At 40.8% G+C, this 22,191-nt stretch overlaps 1 protein-coding gene across 8 annotated transcripts in view; it reads left to right on the top strand.

Moving 5' to 3' along the window:
- Positions 1-928: 928 nt before the first annotated feature.
- LOC144593604 (amyloid beta precursor protein binding family B member 2-like) overlaps positions 929-22,191 on the top strand; it is a 237,382-nt gene continuing 216,119 nt past the window's right edge. For 4 of the 8 annotated variants that reach the window (XM_078399435.1, XM_078399481.1, XM_078399490.1 and 1 more), the window contains exon 1: positions 1,164-1,298. The gene's annotated coding sequence lies outside the window, so the exon portion shown is untranslated. The other 4 variants (XM_078399472.1, XM_078399444.1, XM_078399453.1 and 1 more) reach the window with 4 other exon arrangements.

A 22,191-nucleotide genomic window follows, 5' to 3' on the forward strand; every position in this document is an offset into this window, starting at 1 on the left:
GAGCCTAGCCAATCCATTACAGTGTGGAAGTCTGCTGTCATATTTGATCCTGAGATGAATGTTTGGCTATTAATAATTTCACATGATGAAATTGTATTTCATTTCTTCTATTAGATTAGTCCCAGATATCCATCTTCCTCATCTAATTTAATTCGGTTTGATCTTCTGTTATACTCTGCATATGCATTCACATTATAACTAGTCTGCTGGTAGCTAATCAGTTATGGGATTACACAACACGAATACTGTACATGTATATTCAAAATTATAATTAGTCTGTTAATAGTTAATAGGTAATGGTTATAGGATTTCACAAGATGAATAAGGCCCTTCAGCTTAATGTGGCGATGCTCCCTTTCCAAATGAACATTCCGCTCCAATTCTGTCTATCATCTGACTCTTACCGTTTTGCCATTCAAATGTTTAATTATGTCTCCAATTCTCTTGTCTTTTAATGCAATATTGCTTCTGGTCAGGCACTGCATTTTCCAATTCAAAAAGAAAATTGCTAACTTCCCCATCATTCACACACACACTAAGAAAGGTCTTAATTTTTTTTTTTAAAGTGTGTTCATGATTTCACGTATATATAGAAATACAACTCGAAAAAGGAAAGTAAAATTAATTTTGTGGAAGGGCGAGGTTACAAATCGCCGCACCACTGCACAGGTGCGAATGTTTTAATGGAAGTACACGCCGGTAACTTCCATTTGGAACAAGCTCTCCGCCGGCTCAGAACCAAACTGTGTGTACTCCCGCAAGCATCTGTCTCCCACACACGCTTCTCGCTGTAATTCCCCAAGGAATTCTTTCCCACTGTTTACGCATTCTCTGGGAAGAGGGTCACTTCCGCCGGATTGCGCATTGCTTTGGGAGAAGAGGGGCGGGGAATCTCTTCCGGGCTTGCGGTGATTTTTGGAACCTGGGCTGGAGCCGGGACGCAGCAGAGCGCGGTGGTGCGGTGCGGTGGTGCAGCGTGGCGCGCGGAATGTGAAGAACCTTGTGCTGGCAGCGCCACAGCGTGCATTCGGAGCGGTGCAGGCGGTGAGTGGGAGCCGGGACGCAGCAGAGCGCGGTGGTGCGGTGCGGTGGTGCAGCGCGGCGCGCGGAATGTGAAGAACCTTGTGCTGGCAGCGCCACAACGTGCATTCGGAGCGGTGCAGGCGGTGAGTGGGAGCCGGGACTCAGCAGAGCGCGGTGGTGCGGTGCGGTGCGGTGCGGTGGTGCAGCGCGGCGCGCGGAATGTGAAGAACCTTGTGCTGGCAGCGGCCGAACGTGCATTCGGAGCGGTGCAGGCGGTGAGTGGGAGCCGGGCGCTGCTCGGGCAGGGGGAAGGTGTAGAGAGAGAGAAAGGGGGGGGGGTCGCCGTCTCTCTGTCACCATGACAAGGGGGCAACGGGGATTGCGGCAGCCAACCTGAGGTAAACTGTAATTGCAGCGCCTTGTCGACAGATTGCTTTCGAGGTGATAGAAGCGGATTCGGAGTGAGTGAGTGCGAATGAGAAATAACCGCGACGGGTTTAATTTGTCTCTTGTAAACGAGAAAAGCTCTGAAGATGCAACGAGTAGCGGTCGCGGAGACCAATCTTGAGTTGAGGAAATGCTCCTTTTAAAAAGAAACAAATGTAACGTGGGGTTATTGCTGGTTGCGGTGTAATGGTGCCGATTGCCATTCAGCAGCAGCGCTGCGCCACTTCAACAAAAAACATTTAATTTTCCCAAATACTACTACGATGAAAATCGATACAGGACGGTTGAGAGGTGGATGGGGTACTGGGGGGGGGTCTGGTGAAGCCGGGGACAAGGGGAGCGTGGCGGGTACAGAGAGAGACTGTCAGAGAGAGGGAGATGGATGAATAGCGGGACTGATGAAAACACGCAGAGCTGGTGAAGGTGACGGGCGCCTTTGCCATTGAATATTACAACACGTCCGTGAAATGTGGCTGTAAACTGGCGTCTGGTGCCTTGCAGAGCAGAGGTCGTAATGTTATAGACGGGGCAAATTTCATTAAAGTTAATTGTTGTTGGAGCCTGGGGCACGCGCAGGATCAACGGGAAATTGTGAGCTCCATTTCCAGGCGAGGGCGAGGTAGTCTGCTGTCGTGTTTCACGCAGAGTCGACTAAGGATAGTGTTAGGTGTTGTTACATCGGTGCTTTTTTGTTGTGGGCAAATCGTGATGGGTTCATATTGATACGTAGTTGTGGAAAAAGCAGGATCGGAGGAGATTCAATGCATTAATCATTTTGGAACAGTGTTTTCAGAAATGATGGGAAGCCAATAGCCTGAATGTTTACATTTCTGCCGTGTGCAGTGACCGCCGCAATCTGTTCTGTTCCCCATCTGCTGCAACCTGATGATTTGTGTCTGCACATTTTTGGTGCATCGTCCTGCGGGATCGATGGTCTTAAATTACATTCCAAATAACGGATCATCTGCCTCAATTGGCTATCCCCCACCCCACGAAAATAGGTAGTGATTGGCGCTATTCAATTTCACACGTTTGGCTGGTGTCGTACATTTCTGTTTAGTAACACTGCTTTTCATCTGAATCAGTTGAATTTGTACCTGATATATCCACAGTGAAGCCACATATATTCATTCCTCTCATTGCAGTTTTTATAGGTGTATTGATTTGGTAGATAAATGGTTAAAATGAAATATTGGTGTTAGCTTATAATGGAAACAGCACCGAGCGCTTAATTTTTTTAACCTCTTTCCCTTGCAGCAGGCCTTTTAAAGTAGGCTGTTTTAAGATGACGCGAGAATATTCTCCATTATTTTTAACTGGAGTGGGTTAATTTTCATACTATTGTGGATGGTAGTAGCGAGAGTGTACTTCGTGGTATAAGTGTTCTAAAAAGCAAGTAAGAAATGTTTCTAGAGGATTTCAACTTCAACAAATCCGAACAGGTTTAATTTCATTCAACAGAAGGTGATTTAAAAAATGTAAAAAATATAAATTCTACAGCAAGGTGGTGAAATTCTTGTTTTACATGATTAATTTTGACTACTGTTTTTAGACTCCAGGTATAATTAATCTGTAAATAATTACATTCATGCTTGAAACAATTCATGTAGTTGGCAAAGATTCTGACAAAGGAAACATGGGATGAATTTGCTTCTACAACATTTTGTATAATTTACCAAACAAAGGTTTATTGCTTTTGTTTGTTCCTACCAGAGAACCCCAGACCTCAGTAGCTGACTCACTCAAAAATGTCAGTGCAAAAATATTCAAACATTTAAGTCACAAATATTTATGCATGTCAGAAATCAAGATCTCTTTACTGTGATCTGCCCTGATTGTGAAATACTGTAACTGTTTTGCTGTTTTTGTAGGTTACACAATTTACATCTTTCATGTATCCCCTTCATGTAGGGTTTGGAATTGCAAGTTAAAGAACACAGTCATTATCTGGATGTGTAGTTAAGTGTCTCCTGCATTATAAATGGAAATTTGATTACAATTTGCTTCTGTTTCCCTTCTTCTGTAATTGGTGGGTGGTTGGAGGTTTGACACACCCTCCTGATCTTTGAAAATCCTTTGTGCTTTAAAAATGGCAGTACTGTTTGTTTATTGTCACATCCACCATTTCATAAAGGAAATAATTTTAAAAATGTACATCTGTAAATGCTATGTTATCAGCTTCAGAGGGAATAAAGACATTTTGATAACATTTCAACATCAATTTTATTGTTTTGTTAATGAAAATTACATCTGTTTTTGACTGCAGAGTGTAAATTGTAATTGCAGTAATGATGTGGAAATTGGCAATACAAAGAAGTGTTTGTGTCCATGCCAGTAAAATAAACAATGTGGCCTGCTTTGAAATTGCAGTAATATCAGAAGGCTGAATACCAAGCACTTTTAATCATATTCATTTTCCCCTTTATTTCTTTCTTATGAGTCATTAAGAACATTTATCGTAGCATGTTACAAATTTAATTCCGAATTACACTGAGTATTTAAATTCTATTGTATTTGGCAAAGATTTTCAGCATGTGTCTTTTTTCCTTTTTTTGCACCAATCCTCATCACACCAAAATGAATGGAATGCAGCATTGGTTAGACAGACTTGTTCATTTGCTGATATTTGGGGAACCAAAACGAGAAACCTCATACACTGACTTTTTATTTTGTACAGTTTTAGTTTTAACCAACATAAATGATTGAATATACTGTATCAGTTAAGAGGTTGGGCATCGGATACAACTAACATTTGCATATGTTGATCAATAATCACGGGCACAGACACTGGATTATTGATTTTGCAGGTAGACACAAAATGCTGGAGTAACTCAGCGGGACAGGCAGCATCTCTGGAGAGAAGGAATGGGTGACGTTTCGGGTCGATACCCTTCAGACTGATGTCAGGGAAATGGGCGGGACAAACATAGAATGCAGTCGGAGACAGTAAGACTGGTGGGAGAACTGAGAAAGGGGAGGGGATGAAGGAGAGGGAAATTTCATATCCCCTCCCCCTTCCCAGCTCTCCCACCAGTCTTACTGTCTCCGACTGCATTCTATCTTTGTCCCGCCCACTCCCCTGACATCAGTCTGAAGAAGGGTCTCGATTGGAAATATCACCCATTCCTTCTCTCTGGAGATGCTGCCTGTCTTGCTGAGTTACTCCAGCGTTTTGTGTCTGCCTTTGATTTAAACCAGGGTTGTTGATTTTGCAAGCCAGTTGACTCTAATTGTGCTTGAGAGTCAGGTTTGTGGGATGCTGCTGCTAAAATTGGTAATGAGACATTGGCAAAAAATTATATTACATCAATGTAAGAATTGAAATGCGGGATATTTAGTCAGTCCAAAATTTGACAGATATTGGTTAACTAATGCACATTTCTACTGTGAGTGTCCATTCCAGATTATCAAAACTTTAGGGATTTTATAATAGCAATTTAGAATGCAAGATACAACTACTGTGTTTCTTTCCCTCAGGATGATAATTTATTTGGTTATCTATTTCACACCAAGTACTGTAGCTTCATCTACAGTATTGTAAAATCTGCTAAGGTAGAAGCTGCTTCTTCATATTGGTTATCCTCACCATTGTTTCATTTGAAGTGTGCAGTGGCTTCTTTGTTTAATCCTCTATTTTAAGATCATGATTCAGTTCAATTTAAAATTTATTGAACATTGTGTACAGGGCACTGTTTTCTGATGAATCTGATTTATCAACGATTATTTTGACCTTTTTGCAAACATAGGAATAACTGCCCGATCAATTACCAGTTTTATATGTTGGATTCTTCTCTGTTAGTGTGACAGATTTAACACTTTGAATCTTTCACGTGTCTTGAACATATTTGATATTTTTTGACTGACTTGCATCAAAATACCCAAAGATTGGAACCTGGCCTGAAAAGAATTTTGTATATTTTCATTCACGAACACATTGCCAACAACATTGAGGATTCGTGACTAGTAATTCTAGATGAAAATGATTTGTGAGTATATTAAACTGTGGAAAGGGGTAATGAAATCTGAGACTGCTGTTGGTAAAGGTCTCGGCTTCATTAAGGCAGGATGACCTCCCTTGTCTGATGCCTTTAGCGATAGTGATTGAAAGCTATGCAGACAGAAGGTGCCTCAAGGATTTGCCGTAACATGCTCCAAATTACTTTGTTATGCAGGATTCTGGGCAAAAATTGTTAACTACTTGCAATTTTATGGTGGCTACAGTATCTACGGCTGTGAGATGCAAGTCATGTAAAATATTCAGTATTTGAGCCTCTTCAGACCAAAGATTGATAGTCTACTTGAAGTTTATTTGTTGATTTCAATGCAGAGCAAAATATAAATTTGTGGCTATTTGAAGCCATTTTTCCCTTAATGTATGGAATACTGCCACACAGTTAAACAAAATGTTCTAGAGCACAGTTATGTACATTCTTTCTATCAGCAGTTGCAGTTTGAGATTTACAGTGCCCTCATAATATTTGGGACAACGACCCTTTATTTAATTATTTGCCTCTGTACTCCACAATTTGAGATTTGTAATAGAAAAAAATCACATATGGTTGAGCACATTGTCAGATTTTAATAAAGGCCATTTTTATACATTTTGGTTTCACCATGTAGAAATTACAGCTGTGTTTATACATTGTCCCCCTCATTTCAGGGCACCATAATGTTTGGGACACAGCAATGTCATGTAAATGAAAGTAGTTATGTTTATATTTTGTTGCATATCCTATGCATGCAATGACTGCTTGAAGTCTGCGATTCATGGACATCACCATGACCATGACATCACCATGGGTGTCTTCTCGGGTGCTGCTCTGCCAGGCCTGTATTGCAGCCATCTTGTTTTGGGGGCAAGTCCCCTTCAGTTTTCTCTTCAGCATATAAAAGGCATGCTCAGGGTATAAAAGGGTTCAGATCGGTTGATTGACTTGGCCACTCAAGAATTTACCATTTTTTCGCTTTGAAAAACTAATTTGTTGCTTTAGCAGTATGTTTGACATAATTGTCTTGCTGAAGAATGAACCGCTGGCCAATGAGTTTTGAGGCATTTGTTTGAACTTGAGCAGATAGCATGTGTCTATACACTTCAGAATACATTATGCTACTACCATCAGCAGTTGGATCATCAATGAAGACAAGTGAGCCAGTACCTTCAGCAGCCATACATGCCCAGGCCATTACACCCCCACAAACGTGTTTCACAGATGAGGTGGTATGATTTGGATCTTGGTCAGTTCTTTCTCTCCTCGATACTTTGCTCTTGCCATCACTCTGATATAAGTTAATCTCTGTCTCATCTGTCCACAAGAACTGTGGTTGCTCTTTTAAGTACTTCTTGGCGAACTGTAACCTAGCCATCCTGTTTTTGCGGCTAACCAGTGGTGTGCATCTTGTAGTGTAGCGTTTGTATTTCTGGTCATGAAGTCTTCTGCGGACAGTGGTCATTGACAAATCCTCGCCTGAATCCTGAAGAGTGTTTCTGATCTGTCGGACAGGTATTTGGGGATTTTTCTTTATTATAGAGAGAATTCTTCTCTCATCAACTGTGGAGGTCTTCCTTGGCCTGCCAGTCCCTTTGCAATTAGTGAGCTCACCAGTGCTCTCTCCTTAATGATGTTCCAAAGAGTTGATTTTGGTAAGCCAAAGGTTTGGCTGATGTCTCTAACAGTTTTATTTTTGTTTCTCAGTCTCATAATGGCTTCTTTGACTTTCACTGGCACAACTTTGGTCCTCGTGTTGATAAACAGCAATAAAAGTTTCCTAAGGTGATGGAAAGACTGGAGGAAAGACTAGGTGCTGAGAGCTCTCTTATACCTGCATTAAGGAGGCAATTAAGCACACCTGAGCAATTACAAACGCCTGTGGAGCCATGTGTCCCAAACATGATGGTGCCCTGAAATGGGGGGACTATGTATAAACACAGCTGTAATTTCTACATGGTGAAACCAAAATGTATAAAAATGACCTTTATTAAAATCTGACAATGTGTACTTTAACCACATGGGATTTTTTTTCTATTACAAATCTCAAATTGTGGAGTACAGAGGCAAATAAATAAATGATGGGTCTTTGTCCCAAACATTATGGAGGGCACTGTAGATTCCATTCAAAGGTGGGAAGGTGGTTACGCAAAGAATCACAAATATCATAGGTGCTAAACATTTTACATACAAAGACGGTTTGGGTTGTGCTCTAGTTTCTTGGCTTTTACTTAAAATAAATCCCAATTTACCCATGCTTTTATCATCTTCAAACTTGACAACCCTGGAAAGCCCTTCACCCTCTGTAAACCAAATCACACAGAATTCACTTTACCTAGATTCTATTCCACAATTAATCTTGCACACCCAATAACATAGAAACATAGAAAATAGGTGCAGGAGTAGGCCATTTGGCCCTTCGAGCCTGCACCGCCATTCAATATGATCATGGCTGATCATCCAACTCAGTATCCCGTACCTGTCTTCTCTCCATACTCCCTGATCCCTTTAGCCACAAGGGCCACATCTAACCCCTCTTAAATATAGCCAATGAACTGGCCTCACCTACCTTCTGTGGCAGAGAATTCCACAGATTCACCACTCTCTGTGTGAAAAAAAAAACGTTCTCATCTCGGTCCTAAAAGACTTCCCCCTTATCCTTAAACTGTGACCCCTTGTTCTGAACTTCCCCAACATCGGGAACAATCTTCCTGCATCTAGCCTGTCCAACCCCTTAAGAATTTTGTAAGTTTCTATAAGATCCCCCCTCAATCTTCTAAATTCCAGAGAGTACAAACCGAGTCTATCCAGTCTTTCTTCATATGAAAGTCCTGCCATCCCAGGAATCAATCTGGTGAACCTTCTCTGTACACCCTCTATGGCAAGAATGTCTTTCCTCAGATTAGGAGACCAAAACTGTAGGCAAAATTCCAGGTGTGGTCTCACCAATGCCCTGTACAACTGCAGCAGAACCTCCCTGCTCCTATACTCAAATCCCCTCGCTATGAATGCCAACATACCATTCGCTTTCTTCACTGCCTGCTGCACCTGCATGCCTACTTTCAATGACTGGTGTACCACGACACCCAGGTCTCGTTGCATCTCCCCTTCTCCTAATCGGCCACCATTCAGGTAATAGTCTGCTTTCCTGTTCTTGCCACCAAAGTGGATAACCTCACATTTATCCACATTATACTGCATCTGCCATGTCTTTGCCCACTCACCTAACCTATCCAAGTCACGTTGCAGACTCCTAGCATCCTCCTCACAGCTAACACTGCCCCCCAGCTTCTTGTCATCCGCAAACTTGGAGATGTTGCATTCAATTCCCTCGTCCAAATCATTAATATATATTGTAAATAGCTGGGGTCCCAGCACTGAGCCTTGTGGTACCCCACTAGTCAGTGCCTGCCATTCTGAAAAGGACCCGTTTATTCCTACTCTTTGCTTCCTGTCTGCCAGCCAGTTCTCTATCCACATCAATACTGAACCCACAATACCGTGTGCTTTAAGTTTGCATACTAATCTCTTATGTGGGACCTTGTCGAAAGCCTTCTGGAAGTCCAGATATAACACATCCACTGGTTCTCCCTTATCCACTCTACTAGTTACATCCTCGAAAAATTCTATAAGATTCGTCAGACACGATTTACCTTTCATAAGTCCATGCTGACTTTGTCCAATGATTGGACAAATAACCTTCAACATTGTTTTCAATAGTTCCCTTGGCCAAAATTTAAAACTTTCATCCTATGCTGAATTCATTTTATGACCTTATCCACACTCGTGTCTGTAACCTCAACCTGCCTAAAAACCCATCCCTATCTCTCCAAACTCTGTTCCTCTGGTTCACTGTTTTGATTGCACAATGTTGTGTGCAGTGATGTTTTGAATTTTAAAAGTGTTTTAACAGGGTCTCAAGATGCCATTGCAGGATGATTGTCAAATGATGCCTGGCAGTGACTGCACACTAGGACAAGTGACCAGATAAAGCATGCTATAACAACTGTACTGGGCACCCTGATAGATCACTCTGGTGCTAATCAACTTAAACCAATAGAGGTGACACTCTACCGCCAATGCAATCCTAATGCAAATAAAAGCACAATGTCAACTGACACAGCACGCAGCTCATTCATTGCAAAATAAGTTTACTTCTGAGGTAGCAGACTGAATGTTGGGCGAACATCATACCTGAAAGACTGCACTATCAGTAGTGCAGTACTCCATACCAACTGTTGAAATTGTTTCATCTGAAAATATAGTGTTCGAGTTTTGAAATTGAATTTGACCCCTAATTCCGAGTGCAGCCATCTGAAGCATAATTGGCAAAGGCATGGAATATGGGTTTAGAAGCAGATGCATTGAAATCTGGTTAGCACTGGGTAATGTTTTATGGAGGTGCAAGTAGGTAGTCAGTGCTAAATATAAGTAGAGGCTCAGAGTCAATAGGTTATTTGTGGTTTAGAAAGCAATATTTCAGATAGTGGACAGTGTTTGTGGGAGGGATGGTATTGAACTTGTCTTCTGATTCAGAGATGAGACTACAGGTGCTCCTCAACTTACGATGGGGTTACGTTCCGAGAAACCCATTGTAAACCGAAAATATCGTAAGTTGAAATGCATTTAATACACCTGATCATGTGGCCGGAAGTGAGCTGCGGCTCGCTGCCGATGCCCAGCGTTTGCACCATCGCAAAGCCGAAATAGCGCAAGTCGAAGCATCGTAAGTTGGGGAGCAAATGCACTGCCAACTGAGCTACAGCTGCCAAAGACATGGAAGATGATTTCAGAAGCAGATGCATTGAAAACAGGGTGGCATTGGTGTCATTAACTCCAGGCTAATTGGAAATGTTGCCTCAGGTTTCATTGGAATTGCATCATGCTTTTTGACATTGCTATTGTTAACTAAATATTTGGTCTGTTGGGTTGACCCTGCAGAAGGAATAGCTTTTTGTTTATCTCCCTTTCTTTCGCTCGCACTTACTTTTCTCATTTTCTTTGCACAGAGCTTGACACTCTCTCAAGAGTCAATTTGGTAATTCGTTTCTAATGGTGGTTCTTCTGTCCCTCAGCATCAAAGATGTCTTGCTTCCACCCTGGTTTTACAGATTTCTGGAAGTTAACAAGGTCAATCTGGGAACTGTGGACTCTTCCACAGGTGAGGCACAGGGTGGTTGAAGGGTGTGTATGAAGGAACTGCAGATGCTGGTTTACACCGAAGATAGACACAAAATGCTGTAGTAACTCAGCAGGACAGGTATCATCTCTGGAGAGAAGGAATAGGTCACATTTCAGGTAGAGATCCTTCACCAGGTTGAAGGGTGGGGTGTTTCTGAGATGGCGCAACACTTATTATGTAAACAGAGGAGGCAATTTGTGTATACATCCTTGTGAACAAGAATAGGGACAAATAACCTGTTAATGATAGAAGGTGATTCATGTTTGAGGAAAAGGGAAAACACGCTACAAGCACAGCTATGAATAGTGGATCATTGGAACAGATGTGCAGCGAGCCTTTAATAGGAAGCTCAGTGGGAGGAAGTGTAATCAGGTGATAAAATAGGATACTATGGGAAAACAAATATAGAAAGTCATCTGGTTTTGACCTCTGATTTGAGTTTCTGTGATTCATTAGTACTTGCATTGAATAGTAATTGGGAATAGTGTTAGATTTGGGGAATCAAACTGCAGAAAGCAACCTGTTGACAATTTATTTATCCAATGATTTACTTTGTTAACTAATCCCACTACCTATATTTATTCCATTAGTTATAAATGTTTACATTAATTTACTTGTGTGTATCCTTGATGGTAGATGCTGCCACCTTGAGACAGTGGTTTATGTAGATGCTTTCAATGGAGGGGAGGGCTGTACCCGTGATGGACCAGGCTGAGTCCACACTCTCCATAGCCTCTTGTGTTCCTGTGCTTTGGAATTGCCATACCTGGCCATGATGTAACCAGTCAGATACTTTCTACAGTATATCTGCAAATTCTTTAAAGTATTCGAAGACATGCCAAATCTCATTAAACTTCTAAAAAAGTTATGGGGCTGTCGTACTGCCTTTGTGCTTGTATCTATGTGCTGCACTTAGAAAAGGTCATCTGCAATGAAAATGCCCAGGAATTTGAAACTGATATCATTTCCTCTACCGACCCACCAATAAAAACAGGCGCGTGATCTTACGACTTCCACTTTCTGAGGATTACGATCAGTTTAATGGTCCGATATTTTGTTGTTGAGAGGTCTTCTATCTCTCTCATTTACAGTAATTTATCACCACTGGTGGTTTGGCCAACCACAGTAGTATCACAGACTAATTTATAGATGGCATTGGAGCTGTGCTTCGCGACACTATTACAGGTGTATAGAGAGTAGAGCAGGCGGCTAAGCATGCCGCCTGAGGTGCACCTTTGTTAATTGATTTCTGCTGATGAGGATGCCAAAGATCCATTTGCAAAGGGGGCCACAGAGGCCTAGGTCTTGGAGCTTGGTGATGAATTTGGAAGGGATAGTGTTGAATGCTGTGATGTGGTCGATGAAAAGCAGCCTGATATTTGGGTTTTATCCGACTGTAGATGCTTTTAGCTGACATATCTCCATTAAAGATGCATAGTTTACCAGAACTAACTTTTTTTGCCCCAACATCCAAAAGGATGGCTAAAGTGCAATAGAGAAGCTGCTATTTTAATTTAATCACAACCTGCTGAACTTTGAATGTGGACTGCCATGCAAATGACTTTCAAAACCTTGCACATCTAAGTCGCTTATATCACACACAATCCAAGACTAAGGAATGCTGTCTGCCAGACTGAAAGAATTATACTCTGAGGAAATTTGCAAGTATTCTTTTGCCCAGATATTTTGCAGTAATGCTGCATATTAGAGACCAATTGTGATATTATGTACTCTCAACATCTTAAACCAGCAGCTTTTATTTCCTTACACGTCATAATCCCAGTGATCCTCCCATTCATTTAGATTTCTTCGACAAATTGTCATAGACAATAGGTGCAGGAATAGGCCAGTCGGCCCTTCGGCCTCTCATTTGACAACGTCATCAAGAGACCAAACTTCCATGTTTGCATGTATCCTGCCTCATTACCTCTTATTTGTGGGATTTGCTTTATTTCTTGGATAAATCAACCTCCAGCTAACCTCATTGAGAAGGCTAAAGTTAAGATCTTTTGTCCCTGATTTTTCTTATTTTGACTAACACTTTCACCCTTCTGGTCATGAACCTAGGCTGAACCAAACTGTCTGTTCATCAGTCTGAGTTATTGACCTTTATTTTTTCCAGTATAAATGCCTATGGTTGGCATCCCTACCTCAGGTCATCTCTTGTTGAATTCCTTCATGTCTTTGACTTGTCCAAAGCCAAACCCTTCAATGCGTTCTTGGCTGACTTTCAATTTAAGTTTGTTCAGGAAAGGTAGAAACATAGAAAATAGGTGCAGGAATAGGCCAATTGGCCCTTTGAGCCAGCACCGCCATTCAATATGATCATGGCTGGTCATCCAAAATCAGTACCCCGTTCCTGCTTTTTCCCCATTTCCCTTGATTCCATTAGTCCGAAGAGCTAAATCTAACTCTCTTGAAAACATCCAGTGATCCAACTTTTATGGCCCATTATTTTATATCCGTGACCTTTATTCTTCCTGACTTGGTGTCTCAAATGATAAGTCTTAGATTTTTATTAGTCCCTACATGGTTTCATCACTTCTCAACTCTGACACTATAAAAGCCATCGACCTTGAACAAACTACTTTATTTTATTCTTGTTGCTTGTATATTCTTCCATTATTGACAGTCATTGACAGAACTTACAGCTGCCTAAAACATACTCTCTCTGGACCTTCCTCTTTTAATCCATGTTTTAAAAACTCCAATTTCCTATCTTTTTAGAACTTCCATTTAAATCTGATTCTTTGACCAATCTGTTAGCCAACCCACTTAGTAGTTATTTCTTTTGGATTTATACCCACTATTTCTTATTTGTGTGATGAACTTTAAGGTATTTCTCCATATTAAGGTGTTGTAGACATTGTTCTTTATTCCAGTGTATTGTTTGCTTGATTCTTCTTTGGCAGTCCTATGGGGTCAAAGATTATTCCTTTCCACGAAATGAAAGCAGTACATGTGGGATTTATTTTGTGGCTGTAGCTTACGAGCTACTACACAGACGTGACAGAGTACAGTCTTGGTGGCATGGCAAGGTAGTCCAAGTCAGCTGGAGACCAGACTGCACATACTAACATTACTGTTACATGAGTATATTAATCTCACTTATGCTTGTCATTACACTTGTTACCCACTTGCCCAGGAATTAGCTGATCAAGATGCTTGATGCAAGCTGAGGCAGCCCTGTTGTGTCTTTAGAAATGTTGCACAGGAAGGAATCTGGAATGGACTTTCTGTTCTGAATAGATTGTGTTGTTAAAATGGTTTTGCCAGTTGTTTTGAATCATGGAGCTAACATTTTTTAATCTTTAATCTACTGAGAAGTATTGTTATCCAGAGTTGTTTTTTTATCTTTCACTTTCCCCCTCGCTTCTGCCAATGGAAAATTAATTTTGCAATCACCTCTTGTTCAGCAAGGCAGCTTTTCCCAGGAGGATGAATTATGAAGACGAGCACATCTGAGAACTGATCAGGCTCTTTCTTTACACGCAAGCTAAATTTGTGCTGAAATCTGACTACAGGGATGAGCAAAGGCTTGCACTCAACATCAGGCTTTTTAAACAACCTCTATATAATTAGGGTTACTGGGTTGTTTCTGTAATGAAATTAAGGTCCACTGGTCTGCTGTATTTTGCTATTGTCTATTTTTTTTTCTAATGTCACTGTTCTCTTTGTTCTTCTATACCAAAAAACCATCAACTATATTTGCATTTGTTCCTGGTTTTGTCCCATATAATTAGCCTCTGGTGAAATATATTCAACTTAAATATTTTTTGTGTATATATGCAATTTGTTGTATTGCAGTTTTGATGTGTAATATCAAATATAGTTATTATATTAGTATGGGCTGTACAAAGGATAAAGTTTTAAAAACATAAAGTGCCGGTGTAACTCAATGGGATCTCCGGAGAACATGGATAGATGGTGTTTCAAGTTTGGACCCTTCAGACTGACTGACTGATGGAGATTGGTGGACTGGCGGGAAGAAAGTTGGAAGAGAAGAGGGGGCCGGGCAAAGCCTGGTGAGTGAGAGATGGATACAGGTAAGCAGGGGTTGTCATAGGCAGTTGATTGGACATAGGCCAGAGATGAAAAGAGAAAAAAGTGTGAGATAAGGAAAGAAGAGATGCGAACTATGAAGCCAGAGATAGGAATAAAAGGGGAAAATAGGTGCAAATCCAAGTGTGGCCCAGGGAAGAGACGAGGAAGGGGGAAAAAAATGGTAGGTTGTTTGTAGGTTAGTTACCTAAAATTGGAGAATTGAAAGTTCATACCGTTAGGTTGAAAGCTACCCAATATGAGTTGCTGTTCCTCTAGTTTGTGTGTGGCCGCCCCCATCTGTATCCACCTATCACATGCCTTGCTTTGTCCTGCCATCACCTCTCTTCCAACTTTCTCCCCTATGCAATTAGTTGGAAGAAGAGTCCTGACCCAAAACATGGCTTATTCATGTTCTCCAGAGATGATCCGCTGAGTTACTCCAGCACCTTTGTGCTTTTTGCTAATCTTAAGAGCTAATGGGAAGCTGTTCAACATGTGGTGACCACACTCCAGGCTAAGGTCATCTGACTCTCCGTGTGGGAGCTGCATTATGTAGACAACACTGCTTGCAGAAATGCACATTACAATAATGCCTGAACCCTGTTGCCTACTTCCCTTATTTAGTTCCATTGATTTCGATGGAGCAGAATTTTCTGAAGCAGAGTACAAAATTAAGCCAGTTCTAACTACTGATTGTAGATTTCTGTGCTCAGCTCCTCAGTCAACATTTTATTTAAGGCTTTCACTTCCAGTAGTATTCCAATGATGGAAGAATATATTTTTATTGTAGCATATTGGAAAATGAAATGAATATGATACATGAGAGATATTACCCAGAAGATTGAAAATTTTGGAAAGGGAATACTTAAAGTGATGTGACCTATTTCTCTCCCTAATGCAAGGGAATGTTAATACTAACTTGCATCAGATTGTGACTAAATAATTTTTTTCAAAATCTAACTTGCCTCCATAAAGCAGATTATCATTGTGCTGATTCTTTCCGGGAGAACGAACATTTAATGTGTAGTGAATCATGTATGTCTTTTGTTGGAATGGGTCAATGCTGTCGCTTTTTGTTGTAAATATTTGAATCTGTATTTGATCCTTGCTTTTTGCTTCTCTGTATGTGTCATGGAAGTAATCCAATAACTTGGATTTTATTTATGTTATTGAAAAGTCAAAAGTGTTTGTCATCTGAACTGGGATCAGACCACCAAAATTCTTACACGCTGCAGCTTTACGGTCACATTAAATGCAATAACACAACAAATGCATATACAAAAAAATACCAGTTATTCTAGGTAAATCAGACCAGGATAGGGCAAGTCAGAGGATGTAGTGCAACCTCAGTAGATTGAGATCCATAGTAGTTCGGCGTTGAGGTTGGGTTGTAGCTCGATTGTAGTTAGAGTTGTGCAGGATAGTTCAAGAGTCTGATGGGAAGAAGTTGTTCTTGAACTTAGAAATAATGGTTCCTGTACCACCTTCCCAATGATTGCAGTAAAATAACAACATGGCCAGGGTGGTGTAGGTGTTTGATATTAGATCCCTTCAATTGTACGGTGGTCATTCCTTGTGCGGGATTGGGCAACATTCACCAAGGTCTGCAGCCTCCGTTGCTCGAGTGTTGGAATTACTGCAACCAGCTGGTATGTTCTCTACGTACACCTTTAGAAGTTTGCTAGTGTATTTGGTGGCTGCAAAATCTCTTCAAGGTTCTATGGAAGTAGATGCGTGGTGAGCTTTCTTGAACTTCTGCATCAAGGAGTTGGGTGCACGACTGATCTTTCAGAGATGTGTAGGCCCAGGAACTTGATGCTGTTGACTGTCTCCACTGCTGTCCTGTCATGTCATGCATTGGATCCCCTAACACCTCACCCCACTTCCCATGGGCCCACTTTTCCTCCCTCATTTGGTTGCACTTTCTTAACAGATAACATAATTAGCAGCTTTATGTCTCCATTTATCCTCTCCTTCCCAATCCATTCCATCTACTCGCTGCCCAATTCTCCACCTGGGTCGCCTCCCACCATTGTTCCTCCTGCCCTCCCTACCTCCTTATTTTGGTTCCCTGCTTCACCTTCCTTTTCTATCAGATTTCATCTTTTGTACCCCTTTATTGATTCCACTACCAGCTCCAGCTCTCCACGCAGAGTTCCTCCACCTGACTCCATCCGCCAATAAACCCCTCCTCACCTGGATCCTATCATCATTTGCCAGCTCGTGCCACACCCCTCACTGTCATCTCTTTAAACTGGCTATCTCCCTTTAAACTCTGCTCTCTCAGTCCAGATAAAGAATCTCAACCAAGAAACGTTTCCCTACATATATATTGCCTGGCCTGCTGAGTTCCTGCAGCAGTTTGTTTTGTTGATGTAATTTTATGCTTAATCATTGGAACCAGATTTTTGTAAAATTGGTCCTCTAAGTAATTTGCATTTCAACAAAACTGTAGAACACGGAAATAATTGAGCTACAGAACATATAATGTATGTATCTGTCACATTACTTGTCGAAAAATGATCTCTAAGAGATCATTCTCTACTGGGCCAGTGGATGTTTGAATTTATTTAAATGTCTGATTGGAAGATTTCAGTCACTGCAATGTTGTGTGATTTGCATAATATCAAGATACAACTTTGCATGTAATTTGCATATAATTACTAGAGGAATATATTGCAAACATTTGGTAGATATAATCAAGGTTTTAAGTTTCCTTTTATTACTTTTGCTCAGAATTGCTGAGAAACTGAGCTGAGAAACGAAGAAATTACTTCTGTTTTCCTTAGCCACGTTCAACCCAAAATATCACAAATAGGTTGCTTTCTTCCACACTCCAAAAACGTACAAGTATGTAGGTAAATTGGATTGGTGTAATTGTAAATTGTCCTAATATGTGTAGGATAGTGTTAGTGTGCGGGGATCGCTGGTCGGTGCGGACTCGGTGTGCTGAAGGGCCTGTTTTCGCGCTCTATCTCTAAACTAAATGAATCTAAAATTACATTGCACCTTTCAGAGCCTTCGGTCATTCTAAATACCTTACAACCAAGGAGGCATACTTTGTTCTCTTGTTAGGAAAACAACTAATTTCATTAATTCAACCTCCAAAGATCTCGGAGAAAAGTCACGCGGTCACGGGGAGAACGTACATACTCCGTACAGACAGCACCCATAATCAGGATGGAACCCCAGTCTCCGACGCCATGAGTGCTGTAAGGCAGCAACTCTATCGCTGCGCCCTTGCAAGTTATTTCCTTTTCAGATATGTCAAAAACTATTATTAAAATGACTGTCCATAATGTTAAAGTTGCTTTAATTTTGATTCTGAGGGGCAGTCACGGGTTCCTTGTTTTTGTACCATCAAATATGGTTGGTTCCCTTCTGCAATCAAGTGAGCCCAGTTTTTGGAATTTCTTTAAAGAATTCTACTCGAGTAAAGAACAGGAGTAGGTCATGCAGACAGTAGGCACTGATTCATGTGGGCTGGTTGTCTACAATCTATACTGAAGCAAAGCCTACATGAAACTGCTTTAAGGCCATTGTGTTGATCATACTGACGACTCGTTGTCATTTCAGTAGAGCATGTGGCAATGCTTTCCTCGGTTGCCAATGACTCCAGAGCATTCTGCATGTCATGAGTTATGGGGCCAGATGCATTTCATGTATTGGTTTCACAGCAGTCATAAAATGTGGCATCAGTTATTTGATTTGCTGAAGTTAATTTAAAAGGAGTTTTTTGGTATATTTCTGCTTTAGAATAGTTTCACCTTTGCTGGCTTTGCCAAGCACTAAACGTTATACCCTTATCACGTATCTATACACTGTAAATGGATTGATTGTAATCTTGTACTGGCTTTCTGCTGACTGGATAGCACGTAACTAAAGCTTTTCACTGTACCTCAGTACACGTGACAATAAACGAAACTGAAATTCTGTTAATAACATAATTTTTTTCTTTTTGTTTCAACTCTTTCAAATGTCCCCTGATTATCAGTGGAATCAGCTAAACCATTTCCTTACTCTCGCTACCACCCCTCCCCACCAATCCCTAGAATATTTTCACTGGCAGCCTCTTGCATAATGTGCTGGATTCCTGTGAAGAAGTATGCAGGCGTCAATAGATGGTCCATTCCTGCCCAAATGTCTACATTGATATTAAAAATTTTATGTAGTATTTTTAATAATAAAAAAACGCCAGTTTGGCTATAACATTAAATTTTATTCCTATGAGTCCGAAATTCGCACTAGGGTTTTCTTCACCCCTCCCCCCCCCCCCACCAATGTTAAATAGTTTTCTTCAATTGAGTCCCTTTTCAGTGATTAAAGTGGAAGTTGATCCAGTTCTTGCTTAATGAGAACCATATGTGTGTTGTCTGGCTGTATTCACTGCACAGAGAAGGGAACAATAATCTTTTGCTTTTCCCTTTGTTCGAAGAGCTTCCTATGGTCTGCGGGTACGTGCGTAATGATTGTGAGGGGGGGGGGGGGGGTGGCGTGAAAACAAGGTACAGTTGGACTCCATTTATTTAATGTTCATAGAGAGCAGACGACACAAGAAGGTGTAGTGATCACAGAACGTTTGTGAAAAGTACATTGCCTTTTGTGGAAATAAGTTTGTGGTAATTTCATGAAAACTTTGATTAAAATCTATTGACTGTGTTCTGAAAGTATTGTGCACCCATTGCGCAACAGTAGTGGTAGTGACAAGAGACTGGCTGGAAAAATAGCCAGAATAATTCCTGACAGAAATAGAAAACTACACTATATTGTAGCAATTCAATCAACTTTGCTCTGCTCATGATTCTAGCATCTGCAGTTTAATGTGTTTCCGTTTACTGCACCATTGTTAAATCACTCAATATAAGCCTACTTTCAAGAAGTTCTCCTCCTCTCACTGACAGGAATTCTGTGAGACCCTCCTTCACTACTCCTGTGTTTTAATCCCATCTCACCTGTATCCACCAATCGCTTGCCAGGCTTTACGTTGCCCCCACCTTTTTCAGCTTTCTCCCTGCACTACAATCAGTCTGAATAAGCGCCTGACCTGAAAATCCTCACATGCCTATCCTCCAGAGATGATGCCTGACCTGCTGAGTTACTTCAGCGCTTTGTGTTTTGCTCCAGGATCAAGATAATTGACTTGAACCTCTAATTTCTTAATCCACTTAATTCTTTGCAATCAGTTAATATATCTGCAAGTTGAGCTGACATACCAATTGAATATCGAAGCTGAAGTTTGAAACTATGCCTATGGATAAGAATTGAAATGAATGTCTTTTTTCTTTGATATATATCTGATAACAATAGAATTTGTTAACATTTCTGACAGAATTGGTTTAAAATTGTAACTTGAAGCATCTGTTACTTCTTCGATCTTTGTACATTACCCATCTGGACAGTGTTTTGTTGAATTCCATGTCATTAGCATTCTCCTTGTCCACTTTTCTGGTTCAGTGGCTACTTTGATCCCTTTGTGCAGTGCCTGCTTATATTGTTGCACCTTCCTGATGGCAAAGCAATAATTTCCATGACAAAACAGACCTTTTTCTGAAAATAAAAGAATGAATGATGACCATGGTAATTTTGGTAGCTATACTTATATGTGATCTAGTTGCTAGTTTACAACCGTTTATATATCTATTGTTTGAAATCTAATTTGCCATGAAATATTTCTGATTCAATTCACTAATTACTGACCTTAATGAATATCCTTTTCTAAACAAACAAGATTCCACTTCAGTCAGATTGGAAAAGTTTATTTTATGTGAAGAATTTGCTTCGGTGTTAATATGGAAATGCTGTGGAATGTGTAAACCAATCTCTAAATTGCTTGCTGAATATTATTCAACAATGAATACAATTTTTCTCATTGTAGATCAATGCCTCAGCTTGACTCTGCATTGAGGATATTGTCAAACCTTGTCAATAGAAATTGAGAAATAGAAACGGTAGCGCAGCGGTAGAGTTGCTGCTTTACAGCGAATGTCAGGTTCGATCCTGACTACGGGTGCTGTACTGTAAGGAGTTTGTACGTTCTCCCCGTGACCTGCGTGGGTTTTCTCCGAGATCTTCGGTTTCCTCCCACACTCCAAAGACGTACAGGTATGTAGGTTAATTGACTGGGTAAATGTAAAAATTGTCCCTAGTGTGTGTAGGATAATGTTAATAGTGTTAGTGTGCGGGGATCGCTGGGCGGCGCGGACTTGGTGGGCTGAAAAGGCCTGTTTCCGCGCTGTATATATGAAATGAAATGAAAAAAGCCAGCTTCGGCTAACCATCGAGTTACATCAGTTACTCTTTTTACAGCAACATGTATTAAAGTAAAATACTATGGAGAAATAAGGGAAATAATTGTCTCAATTTCTTGACCAACTATGTCTGCAGTAGATGATGGAAATTTAATTTAATAAATTTGGAGTTCCTTGACGGGCTGTTGAACATTAGCTGCTAATCATTTCAAGGAAGGAAAAGGTATTTGGCAAATAGAATTTCAGAAAGCCATTTAATGCTGCAAAGCCACAGAGAGCCAAGAAAATTCATTGTTGAACTGTGTGATGTCAAAGCAAATGTATCTTAGAGTATACAAATTTTGCAGGCTAATGGCTATGTCTTGATTGACAGATTTTGTTACAGGCAGGTTTTTTGTTTTCGTTTCTGCTAATATGTTAGATCTGAACAATTATGATGAAAAGTGACTAAATATCGGTCTTTTGTAAACTGTATTCAGTACAGTTTGCAATGATTCGTCCTTTTAAGGAAATTACTTGCTTCTTCTGTGCTGATTTGCTCCACGATAAGGAATTGTGATTGTATAACTAAGGGAATGAATAGTTGGAGCTAAAACAATAATCTGCTGGTGAAACTGAGCAGGACAGGCATCTGTGGAGAGAGAGGGACAGTTGATGTTTCCGGTCAGGATCCATTATCCGTTCACTTCTCTCCACAGACGCTGCTTGGGCCACCGAGTTCCTCCAACATATCGTTTGTTGCTCCAGATTCCAGCTTCTGACATCTCTTGTCCCTTCACTTTCAGCTAGAAATTCATATACTCTTCTCTTCAAGTGTCACATGATGTCTTTTCCAGAATGAAATACAATAAGGACTATTTTTGTTTCTGGTAATTAGACTAAGCATTACCTGGCATGAGCCACCCTTGGACTTCGGCATCAGGGTCTCATGGTAATATTTTGTTCAGTTTAGAGACACAGCCTGAATACAGGCCCTTTGGCCCAGGTGGACCATTGATCACCCATTTACAGTAGTTCTTTCTTATCCCACTTTTGCATCCACCCCCTATATGTTAGGGGCAATTTGCAGATGCCAATTAACGTACAAACCCACACATTTTTGAGATGCGAGAGAAAACTGGAGGAAACCCATGCGGTCACAGGAAGAACATACAAACTCCACACAGATAGCTCCAAGCCAGGATTGAACCTGGGCCTCTGGCGTTGTGCGGCAACAGCTCTACTAGCTGTGCCACTGGGCTGTATAATTTATTTCCTGTGT

The sequence above is a fragment of the Rhinoraja longicauda genome, chromosome 1 (genome assembly GCF_053455715.1).
Source record: "Rhinoraja longicauda isolate Sanriku21f chromosome 1, sRhiLon1.1, whole genome shotgun sequence".
NCBI lineage: Eukaryota > Metazoa > Chordata > Chondrichthyes > Rajiformes > Arhynchobatidae > Rhinoraja > Rhinoraja longicauda.